Source organism: Melanaphis sacchari, unplaced genomic scaffold, assembly GCF_002803265.2.
Source record: "Melanaphis sacchari strain LSU unplaced genomic scaffold, SCAv2.0 Contig121_pilon_pilon, whole genome shotgun sequence".
Classification (NCBI taxonomy): domain Eukaryota; kingdom Metazoa; phylum Arthropoda; class Insecta; order Hemiptera; family Aphididae; genus Melanaphis; species Melanaphis sacchari.
Window position 1 is genome coordinate 375,522 of NW_020270481.1, and position 13,290 is coordinate 388,811.

The 13,290-nt window shown below is 27.2% G+C and overlaps 1 long non-coding RNA gene across 1 annotated transcript in view; it reads left to right on the forward strand.

Moving 5' to 3' along the window:
- The window catches only part of LOC112590868, a 34,076-nt gene that overhangs the window by 13,591 nt on the left and 7,195 nt on the right, over positions 1-13,290 (forward strand). Inside the window, exon 2 of the long non-coding RNA XR_003114478.1 lies at positions 10,705-10,847. This is a non-coding gene — a long non-coding RNA (uncharacterized LOC112590868). The remainder of the gene's footprint in view (positions 1-10,704; positions 10,848-13,290) is intronic.

Sequence of the window (13,290 nt, forward strand, 5' to 3'; positions counted from 1 at the left end):
TCCTCGGGCAAACGAAACGGCATTCGCAAGCGCGCACACGCACACACGAACGCACGGTGGAAAACATTTCCGACCAATGGGGAGCGACCGATTTTAATTGCTTTTTCCTCTTTTACTTATTCCCGGGACGGCGGCGGCGAGGATCGGAGGAGTTTCGCTACGAAAAGTAGTTCAAACACAGTGTACCGCTCCATCGTTTCCTGTTTGCGAGCGCGCACGCACACGCACACAGTCAACGACCCTACTCCTCTCGTGCCATACGGATCTATATTTTCTCAACGTTTTCCGTTTTCTTTCTGCCGCGCCCGCGCGCCGCTGCCGCCATTTGTAATAACCCCCAGGCTTAAAATCCCTTACGTCGCCACCGCCTACCCCTTTCTTTTACTGCCATCCCGTCGTGTACACGCACACACACACACACACACACACATGTATATATATATATATATATTGTACGTATATTATAATTTGCCTGTGTGTGTGTGTGTATGTGAGTGTGCGTGGGGTTTGCTTTTATTGTGTGTACATACTTGTGTGTGTGTTTGTGATTACACACTCACACGAGTCACGCGTATATATGTAATATATTTTCTACATCTCTGCTCCCTTCCTCTTCACGCGGCTACTGTGAGAATAATTCTCTTTACTACAGGATTTTCTTCGAATATTTCCATTTGCCCAGTCTTTGCTCTTCGGCGTGCTTGTCTCTCTGTGCGTATGTGTACGTGTATGTGTGTGTGTGTGTGTCGACTTATCGATTTTTTCCCCTAATATACGTATATACATACATTTTATGTTTATAAATTGTATTACTTGTACCGGCTGCTGCTAGCAGCGGCTGGTTGCAGGACGATTGTTTATATACCACCTATTATACACACGCACTCATATACGTATGTATACGTATAAAATTTTAGTACGTTCTCAATGTATATATGTGTTGTAAATATTCCGCAATCTTTCGTTATAATCCAGGAAAATACGTAGGTATACATATACATAAGCTGATATTGTACTCATCAACGTAAATATTATTATAATATACTCGTTCTTTCTACACATTTTACCCAAATCGTATCTATAACCTGTATAATTATCGTTTATAAAAAAAATTACATTTCATACAAATTAATATATTATTACATCCTAACATCTGAAAATAACTGAGCTTACTGCAAGTCCACTATTGTTAATTTTAAATGTACAGTATATATCTGGATTTTTTTTTTTTTTTTGAGCTTTTCATTTGAATATTTTCACGGGAAAAAATAATGCAGTTCAACTAGTGATAACTTATAGGAAATGTTAGTAATCTACTGAACTAATGATTACACATTCAAACTGTTCACTATATCAAATTTACCATAGAAACAATATTTTATTATAACTATGTTTACAACACAAATTTGTATTAATAGAGATTTGGTGATTTTTCAATTTGAAATTAAAATGCTACAATTATTTTCTGTAAATAGAGTTTTTCATAAATAGCATTTGCCATTCAGACGCTTTTTTATGTTCATAATAATTTTAAAATGCTATTTAAATATTAAAAATGTACATAATTTATGTAACCAACCCACTACTATTTACTGATAAATATATATTTATTTAAGATATCTTTATTAAATTAAGAAATCTTTATTGGCTGTATTATGTAAAATAACTATCAATTCTTGATCGAAAAAGTAACTCTATGCATTCTTAATTTTATTATCTTAAGTAGAATAATCTAATTAATATTTAATAATAAATGACCAATTATTTCTTTTATAAGCACTTAACATTTGAATAAAAGGAAGAAAAAAACAATGAATACACAAATTCATATAAGCTTAAAATACTAATTTGCTTAAAAAAAAATACTTATTCAATTTTTAAATACTTAGCTAAAATTATTATTTTAGTATGTTCTTTAGCTATATATAATAAAATAAAAAACATAAATAATAATTTATTGCTAAAACAATTACAGTTTATAATTGTATATTAAAGTCACATAAATTTAATCAATATTTAAGTTCGAGACCTTAAATTGTCCAAAAAAAAATTATTATTTTCTTTTATAAAAAACAATAAATCGTATTTAAGTACATTGCATTTATCTGTTATAGTTCTACGAACAAAATAGTATTATAATATATTATATATTATGTGATAGGTACACTCACATCATGGTTTATCTTGATTTTATAAAATTTATGCAAGGTGAATTAAAATTTCAGGTAAAACCACATATAGTTAATTATTATTATTATTATTATGTGTAGATCGTTTAATGTTTATACCTAAAATGTTTTCAAGATTTTCATTCAAAAATATAAACATTGCATTCACCAATATTGTTCCATATAACCGCGAATGACTAAAACAATAACGTTTATAGTCACAAATTATACATTAATAATTTCATAACGTTATAATTACTAGGAAACACCATTGTACAAGATTTAACGTTATTCATCGTAAAATTATTGTAACACAAAATGGTTTTCTTTTCTTTTTTTCTTTTTTTAAATTAAAACCAAAATTGGAATTACGTCATATTTTCTCATTAATTTTGTTTATCTGAATATGATATTTCGTGTATAGTTATTGTTATTTATATAAATATAATTTACGTGAAGTTATATTATTTTGTCATATAATAATTTAATTTACTCAAGCCAAATGTATGACAAAAGTAATAATAAAGCCGTTTAAGTGCTATGAATAAGTGTGGTATAAATATTACTTTTTGTTATCCTATAATTTAAAACCTAATTTTGTTATACACTCACAAAATATTAATTAATTATAAATCATAAAATTAGATTTTTTGGTTCTTAATAATTACCAAACAATAACTATGAAAACAAATTGATTTTTATAATGTAACATATTATATAATTAGATTAAAATGACAAATACTATACCTTTTTTCCAACTATCTAATCGTTAGTCATGGGCATGTATTTTATGAAATAAAGTTTTATGAGGAAAACAAAATTTGTAATTGCATTATAAATAAGGCATTGTGTTCTTAACATAAAATATAACCACTGTGGCTTTATTCATTATAATCATAATACGATAAACTGTATGAACGTTTTCGTTATAATTAGAAAGGTATGAGGGGGACTTAGAATTCGGAGTTCAAAAATAAGAATATCAAAAAATCTAGTAACAACTATATTTTAAAGTATTTAATAATGTTTAAAAAAAATGGTGTCATATTTATTTTTTATATAAACACAGAAAATACCTAAAACTATTAATGTTTTTAAATTATATATTTTTATCTAAATAATAGTTAATTTTGTTTTTTAGGAGAAACTCTACATTCTAATAGTTTAGAAAGAAATATTAGGCAATAATACAATAAGTTGTTAAATACTAATTTACTTTGGAAATTCAACTAAAAGATGTAAATGTAATACAAATTATATTTCATACAACTAACGTAAAAATATTTATCTAATAATATTATAATGTTTATAATATACTTTTAGTGCATGTTTAATACATAAGATCTATGCAGCCAAGTCGTATACCCAAAACAAGATATATATACTTAAGATAAAGTGAATAGTTAATTTGAATCAGAAAAATTAACGATTTAATATTAATAAAAAAATTACAATAAATTATGCATTTTTGAACCAGAAAATTTGTAAATTTTAAAAATTGTACCTCAAAAATGGTGGAGTTAAATTGCTTATTCAAGACAATGTGTGATGTTGATTTAATTATTGAATAATTTTACTACGTTAAAAAAAATATATATATATATTTACTATGACTTCCTGAGAAACTAAAAAAATGATACAATGATCAAGCCTATTTTTGCAAAAAATTTTTCGAAATTGTTTCAAATATTTGCATTAGCCGTTTTTTATGATTTTTATAATTTTTTATCTTACCACAAAAATAAAAAAAATATATCAAATAGGAAAACTCTCTGCTATATAAGAGGTGTTAAGTACACCTTATTATTAAGTAAGTCTCTGAAATATCTAAGTATATTGTGATTCCTCAACTCTTGATTTTAATTTTGTGAAAAATAAATTATTTAACCTGGAATCGTTATTTATTTCTAGAATAAGTATCAAATTGTATCGTTATTTTGTGTATACAATAATTTGTGTAAAATGTAAAATTAATGCTATATTTAGCATTAATAAAATTATAACATTGGGAGAAAAATTTATTAAATTAATTACCATAAAGAATACATTATACATATCGACATTGTCTTAATGTTGAAGTAGTTTACACTTAAATATTTATCAACAACAAATAAACTTTTGTTAAAAGTATTAAAAATTACATAATATTACTATGAAAACAATTTTAAATATTGGTCTAATTTAATAATCGAATAAACCTAGCATATATTATTTTAATTTTTAATATTTCTACTAAATAAGAGACCTCAAAGTATTTTAATACAGTCGTTGAAAATAATTAGAATTACTCATTAACCATGTACAAAGATATTTGTCTTTCTATAATACAAAATTTGTATGCAAATGGTTTACTTCAGAAATTTCACATAAAGCTTCAAGAGATATTACAGAAATTAATTTATTCATATCGTAATTTGTAAATTCCTTAAATATTTTTGAAGAATATTATTGATATTAATTGTGTGATCATTGTTAAAAATATATGACCTGTTTTCATACGAGTTTAAAAAATAAAATATAATATATTTTATTTAATATATTAATAGGTAAATAAATGCTGTTCTCATGTTTCTTCTATATAATATTTTATAATTTAACCAATAACCGTTCTACATTTTCAAAATATTTTATAAATTATTAATAGTAAATTTCATTCAATCTTCTCTATTTACCCTACAAGTATATAATATATACCTAACCTATGTTATTGTTATATTATCATAGTATTATAGTGTATATATATGTTGATAGAATAGTGAATATAATAAAATAATTTCTATTATTATTTTACATTTATATAATTCAAAACCATATTTTTCTAATAACGCATGGGGTCCCTCTGTACCAAACTCATTACAAATTCGCCACGCATAAAAAATATCAACTTAATCCTAGTGCATTCATGTATTTCCGTCATTGTTTATTGTAAAACTTATCGTCACGCGTGCTCGCCCGTCATGGCACATCAAATCTAACCTGACAAGAGTGAGAAGAAACGTGTGCTTGTACTACTCGTCTGGGATTTACAGTGTCGGGCGGACTAAATTTCTGGAAGACATCAACATTTTGCACCCAAAAACCTTTCCGTGATATCGTCTAGTTGAATAATTTAATCAACATCCTTTGCGGCTCTGCCTGTCTAAAGCAACAGAGTGAACGAGTATTCATGTGTCGCATATATGTCGTTCCAGATAAATGTCTACCAGAAGCCGTATATGTGTGATATATCAAATCATTTTTGTTTCAATTTCAATTAGGCTACTTATCATACATACATATTAAACAAAACATAAACACCGGAGATGCATTAACAAAACGAGGGAGAATATTAAATCAAGTTTATATATTTATATAAAGCCCTAGGCTGATAAAAACAATAATAAATTAAATTTGCATAAATACATAATATCGTTGGCGTTATGTTTTTTACGATTTACCACGAAAATTCGTATTTTTTTTTTTTTTTTTTTTTTGACAATAATTCTTAATAACATGTATGTTTTATAGTTCTATTAATACATACATTATATTTAGATTCTCAGTGGAGCGATGAATATTAATATTAATATTTTTTTTTTATTGATTTCACAATGAAGTGTGTTCTTTTTCTATGAGTCATAACATTTTGGAATCATAAAAACGATTTGATATTTAAAAATAGAAGTGATAAATAGCAACGAAATAAATCTAATGAGTACTTTATTGGAGGGAGGAGGAAGAGATCTAAAGTAAGAACTTTTTTTTTTATAAACGTAAAAAATAAAAAAATAAGGAAAAATAAAAATGTTTATAAGAATCGAAATTTTAGTGAATTAAAAATAAATAACTGTAGATGTTCAAATTTTCACTAAATGTTTATATTATCATTTTCTATTTGTCATAAAATTGTCAATCTTTTTTTAGTTTTTTTTCTATAAAATTTATAGATTAAAAGTTATTCTTTAGGTAAAAATGCTTGAAAACTCAATACTAAGCTCCTTTTAAGTTGTCAATTTTTTAATTATACAATATCGAAAGTCAATAGTCACAATCATTTTTAAAGGCATTTAAAGTTGAAATGTTTACAAAATTCATAAAAATTAGCAAATTATTTTGTAGTTAAAAATCCATAAATATGTTTGTTCTTACATTTTAGTTTTGAAAAAATAATACGAGGTTTATATATGTGTATATAAAATAAAATTTACTGAGAAGCAAAATTAATATTTTTCGAGCGTTTTAAGTTCAAATTTTTACAACATTCGATATTCACCCATAAAATAATTATTTTTCCTTAAATAATTTTTAATAGATAATTCAATAATTGTATTAAAAAATTAAAAAACAACAATTTTAAAACATATAATTGTAATAATTAAATACTAATAATATAATAAATGAAATATTTTCAGAAAAAATTATATGAATCTACCGTAACACTAAAAGTAAAATAAATGACTTTAAGAACTACGAAAATCAAAAAATCATATGATGAAATAATATACTCGGTGGTATAAGATGGCAAAACTAATCATTCCATCTCTACTCACCATCACATTTTGTATAAAACGATACATAATTGAATTAAAATTAAACTCCACACCCATAAGAGTGAATCGTTTGAGAACTAACGTACAGCAGATCGGTTGCCACTTGCCCGTCTTTTTTGGGGAGTTTTAGATGTAAAATGACAAAAATATCTACATGTTTAAATAATATGACTACATTATTGTGCGTATTTTTTTCGAACAACTATACAATGAACGAAATAATCATGAAATAATACATAATATTTTAAAGAATCTATACCGTCGCGCAGCGCACCAGCAATCGGTAATATCGGTTTCGATTTCGGTCCCCTAGAAATCGAAGTAATAGTTTACTGCGACCTAGATCTCTGTTCAAATGTTGGTATTTTTAATAAATTACGCTGTGTCAAACCCAACGCGTCACGTTTATACAGAGCAATGTAAATAACGTCCGTGTCAGCGGACACGGTGTATAAGTGTAGAGGGGTGGTAGCAAAGTGAGGAGGGATGGCGACGTTGCGCGAACCGAGCGTCTGAGAAATAGAAGAAGAATAGCTGTATAGCTGTTATATTTTATCCGTCAGCGCTTGTCGACGAAATTCCCGCACAACACGCACGCACGCACTTCACCGTAGTCGTAGTCATCGCCGTCATCGTCATGAATATGCATCATCCCTTTCGTCTACTCCACCTACCACCTCCCCGCCACCAGACAGTCACTCACATTACTGTCTTAACTCCTTTGCGGCACCGACCACCGTCGCATATACACGCAATATTATAATATAATATATTATGTTCAGTTCCTTTGACCCTGCGGCCACACACAACTCGCGCACCCAGGTTTCGGTATATTATTATAGTTTATTAGAATATTATAGAATAGGAGGTAGGTAAACACAAAATACGTATGTGAGCCACTGGAAGTTACGATATTTTCAAATTTAATTTCGGCGTAAACGTAAAGTTAAATTATCCATTTACATGTATTTTATAAATGCCGTACTATATCTCATACTTACATTAATTTTGTTATTATGTGTATAAAATAATAATATACGCCATTTAAAAAAGATACAAGTCAAATAAAAAACAATAAAAATCAGTAGATAGCTGAATATCGTTATTTTTTGTATATAAATATGTATATATCTAATTTCGTTTAAATTTGAATTTCAAACGTTCATGTGCAAAATTGATGTGCAGTATTTTTTTTCATAATTTTTTTTTTTTCTATTTCAATAAAAAAAAAAAAAAACTAAATTTTCAAGTCCAAGTTATTTAAATCAGTTCAAAGTTCTAAAAATTAAATAATATGCTTATGTATTTTTGATAATTTTAAATTGGTATAAGAACGACTCTTGAGGAATCCAATAGAAGAGAAATAGCATATGTTTATTTCATCGCGAGGATGAAATAACGAATGAACCCTTTCGTTTCGGCGGCCGCACCTTCGTCAAACCACCCCCAGACATGTCGCGGTACGACGTAGGTCGTGATCTATTTGCGCGCACGCCAGTCGCATTTCTCAACGGTCGAAGGCGGCAGAGTCAGTAATCGGACTGACGGACGGATTGTCGGGCGAGGGGGTGCTGCTGCAACTACAAGGGTGGTGTCGGGGAGTGGAGACGTGGAGTACTGTTTGAGTGAAATATATTATTATCCGGCGAACAATAATCACAATAATGATATGCGTGCGTATATTTATGACGGCTGCTGTTTAAAGCGCAGTTTCTTATATAATAATATTATTATATTATAATAACGTCATTTCATGTAATGCTCGCCAGTTTCCAGTAACAACTATGCGTAATATATATATATGCATTATACGTGCATCGTATTTGTGTTGTTTAACGCTTTTATGTAATATATATAATATATATATATATATATAGTATACATGGTAAGAATTTCTGTAATAGATCCTTTTCACGACTATTTCGCAAATAATACGTTTTATACATTTGTTATACGCGCAAGTGTATATGTACACACTATACAGTAAACACCACGTTTGAACGGATGGCCGTGAGTTAACGATTTATTAACTGTCATAGTACGTCAAGCCAACAAATTTGTTTTAAAAATTTTACTTCCACTGTACGAGCCGTATTACAAAAAAAATTCCAGATTTTCGGATCTTTTTTTTTAAGCTACCTAAAAATGTTCAATTCAATAAAAACAAATCAATAAATGTATCACGTTAATCAACTGTGTTTTATAATTTCAGGGCTGATAAGCAATTTTGTAAAATAAAAGTATATTTAAATTTAGAATAAGAAAAAAAAGTGGTTTAAACGGAGTAAATTATTTTTAAATATACGAAGATATCTAATTGTGTATTGAAGATAATATCATGTATAAATAATTTGAATATGAATTAACATAATACATAATACATTTAATTAAACTAAAAGTTTCATTTCATACTGTTTTTGAGTAATATGAATACCTATATATAACTAAAAATAAAAATAACACAAGGAGTAAAAAATATAAATTTATATTGAATTAAAAAAATCTCTTCAAAAATGTTTAATTACCTACCTATATCAATTTCTACCATTTTTTTTTTTTTTTTTTTTTTTTATTGGTACTTACGTATAATATATAATGTTTATATTTGCAAAATCAAAGGTTATATTTTCTTTTTATCCAAATCCAAAATTTAAAAGTAATCTTCGTTTTAAATAACGAAATAAGTATAAAAAAAAAATATTAATTGATTAATTCCTAATTTTTATTAAATAGGAACATAAATTATAATCGTAAAAGCCGTTATCACCAACAAATAAATAAGAATCAGGTATTTATTTAATAATAAATATTATTAATATATTTCCATGAAAAAATTTAACTTGATCTACTAAGCCATACAACTATCTAATAAATTACAAAAGATTAATAGTTTTCTTTTTTTCTTTAATATTAGAACATTTAAAATCAATATAATGTAACTTGGTTTTTTTTCAATAGCAGTCATACTGAATAGTTAAAAATAACAACTTTTAAAACTATTTATTTATTTATTTTTTTTGAATTTAATTTCGTTTAAAATACTTATAGACTTTAAATAAATAATAGTTGATAATTTATTTTATTATATTACAAGAAAAACGGTTATAAAATATACAAGAAATAACTATTGTGTTTTTTGAATGAAGAATATTTCGGGTATAATAACTTCTTATTTGATGATATTTAGAGAGAATTTTGTGTTACTGTACTTCCAAAGATTAAAACATTTTGAATTAATCCGAAATATAGTTGATAAATCTCAAAATGTATTTACGCATTGCAGAAACGATGATAGCTGTATGAGCAATCATTCTTACAGAACAACGTTCTAGAACAATAACGGAAAATACCAAATACTTAGCAACATCATTCAAATCCTCTTCCATTCTCTTGACTTATACTAGAATCACCGCAGCTCCATACGCTCCAACAACTTTTTAAAGGCCACTTATTAAAAGCATTTGATATTGTCGTGCATAATTCGATTTAACATTGAAATAACCGAATTTTCCTTGTTTTATTTAATTTTTTTGTGTAAATGTTAATTTTTTTTTATTTTAGTCTTTATTATTAACAAAAAAATAACGATTTAAAGCGAATATAATATGAAAAAAATTTTTACATTTATGAGAAAATGTTTTAAAATATTTTAATACTTGATATAATTTTAGTTTAATAATTGAAAAATGTAGGTTATATGAATATATATAGTTGTATTAACGTATGTACTGTGCAAGTCATTATTTATGCTACTTTTACAACTCAACTCACAGTTTACATCAAAACACAATTTCAAGGTCTAAAGTCTAACTACTAATTAATATTACGTAGAATTTCATTGATATAATAATTCATCATAGTTATTATAATAATTTATATTGTTTGTGCGTATAATTCTAAATACACAAGCATAACATAATATATGAATACCGAACTAGTTATTAAAATAAACACTTGAAAAAAACATTTAAAATTTGAAAATTTAAACAATTCTAATTTTATTTCAGATTTGGAAATGCATTTAAAATGACAATCAACTTGATGAAAATCCATGTACTTACTTACAAAAAAATTCAAAAGTAAAATGAACAAACAATTAATAAAATATGAAATGCCTAAGTGGACACAGTTATTTTTTAGTACTAAAAAGGTAATAATTAATATTAATTAGTTTATTATAATTTATGGGTACATTTAAATTATTTTTAGGTCTTATGGTTCTATCTCAAAGTTTATTATTTAATAATTTTAATTATGACATATTTAAATTTTAGGTGAAATTATGAATGCATTAATTTCACTAAAATTAAGTTTTTTAATTTATAATTACATTTTCAAAATACTTTGATTTTCAAATTTAATGGGTGATTTAAGTTGAAAATTAGATATAGTCAGTACTTTCGAAGTTATTAGTCATTTTCAAAATAATCAATAAAATAAAAAACCGAGGATATTTACGAAAAATTAATTTTTGACAAATTTTTTAGCGTAATGCTATATTATTTAAATTATTTAAATTATTTTTGAGCTATTTCTAAACATTTGGAAATTTGGAATTTTTTTTTTTTTGTGTCAATATAAATTCAGTTAAAAAACTTTAAAATTTTATACGAAATTCTTCATAAGTTGTATTTATTATATTTTAGACATTAAAAAAATATGTTAAATCCATAGTCACGATTATGCTTAAGCATTCAAACTTCAAATTTGGATTATATTTAAATAAATAATAACGATTTTAGTTGTATTTGTGTAATTTAAAAATATATTATTCGTGGATACTTGACATTTTTAACGTATATATATATTACTACTTGTATCTATTTTATATACATAATGAAATTTTTATCCGCAATTTTTCGGTAAAAATTAATTCTACCAACTGTATTATTAAAAGAAAAAAAACAATAGCTATATATTATAAATATACTATAGATAATATTTATTTATGTATAGACTGGCACAGACCGTTTTCGTTCAGAATCATAGTTCTCTTTTTTTACATTCTATTCTAATTAATAAGAACATTATAGTATTATGCCATTTTATATTTATATTTGGCAGACATTCACTAAAATAATTTTTTTTTTATATATACAAAAATTTACCACATTAGTATATTAATTGTTCTACCTATAACACTTCTATAGACTACAGTATTAAAGAATATACACAATTATCTGTTAATCTTACGTTGAATATAGGTATTATATATATTTAATTTGTGACGTACCTAAGTAGATACAGATATTGATATGTGTTATTAGTTTTGCGATTAATATTCATAGGTATTTAAAACTTACAATAGCTTTCCGTTTTGTTTTATTTTGACATCCAATTAACGGGAGAGTTTATTTATAGTGTCACAGTTCGAATCGAATGGTAAAAACCATGTATAGTATGAAAAATATAGTTTTTCCAATTTTGATTGTCATATTATATTTTTGTCATTATGGTTCAGATATACCTACTCAACGAAAATAAAAAACTATCTATTTTCATTATGATTAAGAAGCCGCCATTTTCCATCACCGTTCTTTCGCCCTATAGTCATTTAATAATTCAATCAAATGATAATATAATATAAGCGTGATGTTTCTCGTTCCATTTTGTCAACCGATCTTTATAATATGGTTCATGCATATTTAATATTCATACATATATACGCGTATATATTTATATATATATATATATTATTCGAATAAGATTCCTGACACTATGGTCTCTGACGGAAACAATAAATTAATGCAACTGGGTATATTATGTACAATACGTCACGTATTTACAATAAGGGGCGATGAGCGTGCTCATAGCACTTAGGTCGTCTCATCTCGCCTTGAAGTATTATAATTATGTATATATATATATATCATTTATTTTATAATAAATTGTATTATTTATATTATATATATATATGTGTGTGTGTGTGTGTGTGTAAGTGAGCCGTGCACATATTTTAACGCTAACAGTCGGAAATGGGATTGGCGAACGGGTCGAAGAACTCGGAGGCGTATATAATATAAAAGCAGCGTAATTATGACGTAGCGGACAGGAGTTCAGTTACTTTTTCGAAGGGCTTTTCCTCTTTCCGAGTACCTATACTCGTGCTCACCTCGTCCCGTTCCTTCCACCCTAAATCACGAACGGCGATCCACCGGTATTTGTTACCAGCCGCCACCTCCATACCTTCATCCGGATCCACACTAGCGGAACGACGACGACGACGAACAGTCTCTTCTCTCGTTTTACAAAACTTTGTTTGCTGTTGAGGCGTCGAGATAAGGCGGGCCCGGTGGTAGATTTTAATGGCATTTAAACACGCACTACCACCACCGCCGCACACTGAGACACACGAACGGCCGGTACAAGCGGCGGCAATAACAAAATCTTCCGATGGCGACAAGAAGGCACCCACCCCGCACCGTACACCTCACCATCTGCTCCTCCGTTGCCACTGAACTCGGCGTGCATCGTAAAACCAAAAGGGCCGTTAAAACTTTATCGCGTTTACCGGGCATTAAGAATACTTTGGCTGCGGAAAGAGAGAAGTAGAGATTTAGAGAGAAAACCACTAAAACGACTCGCCGTACACG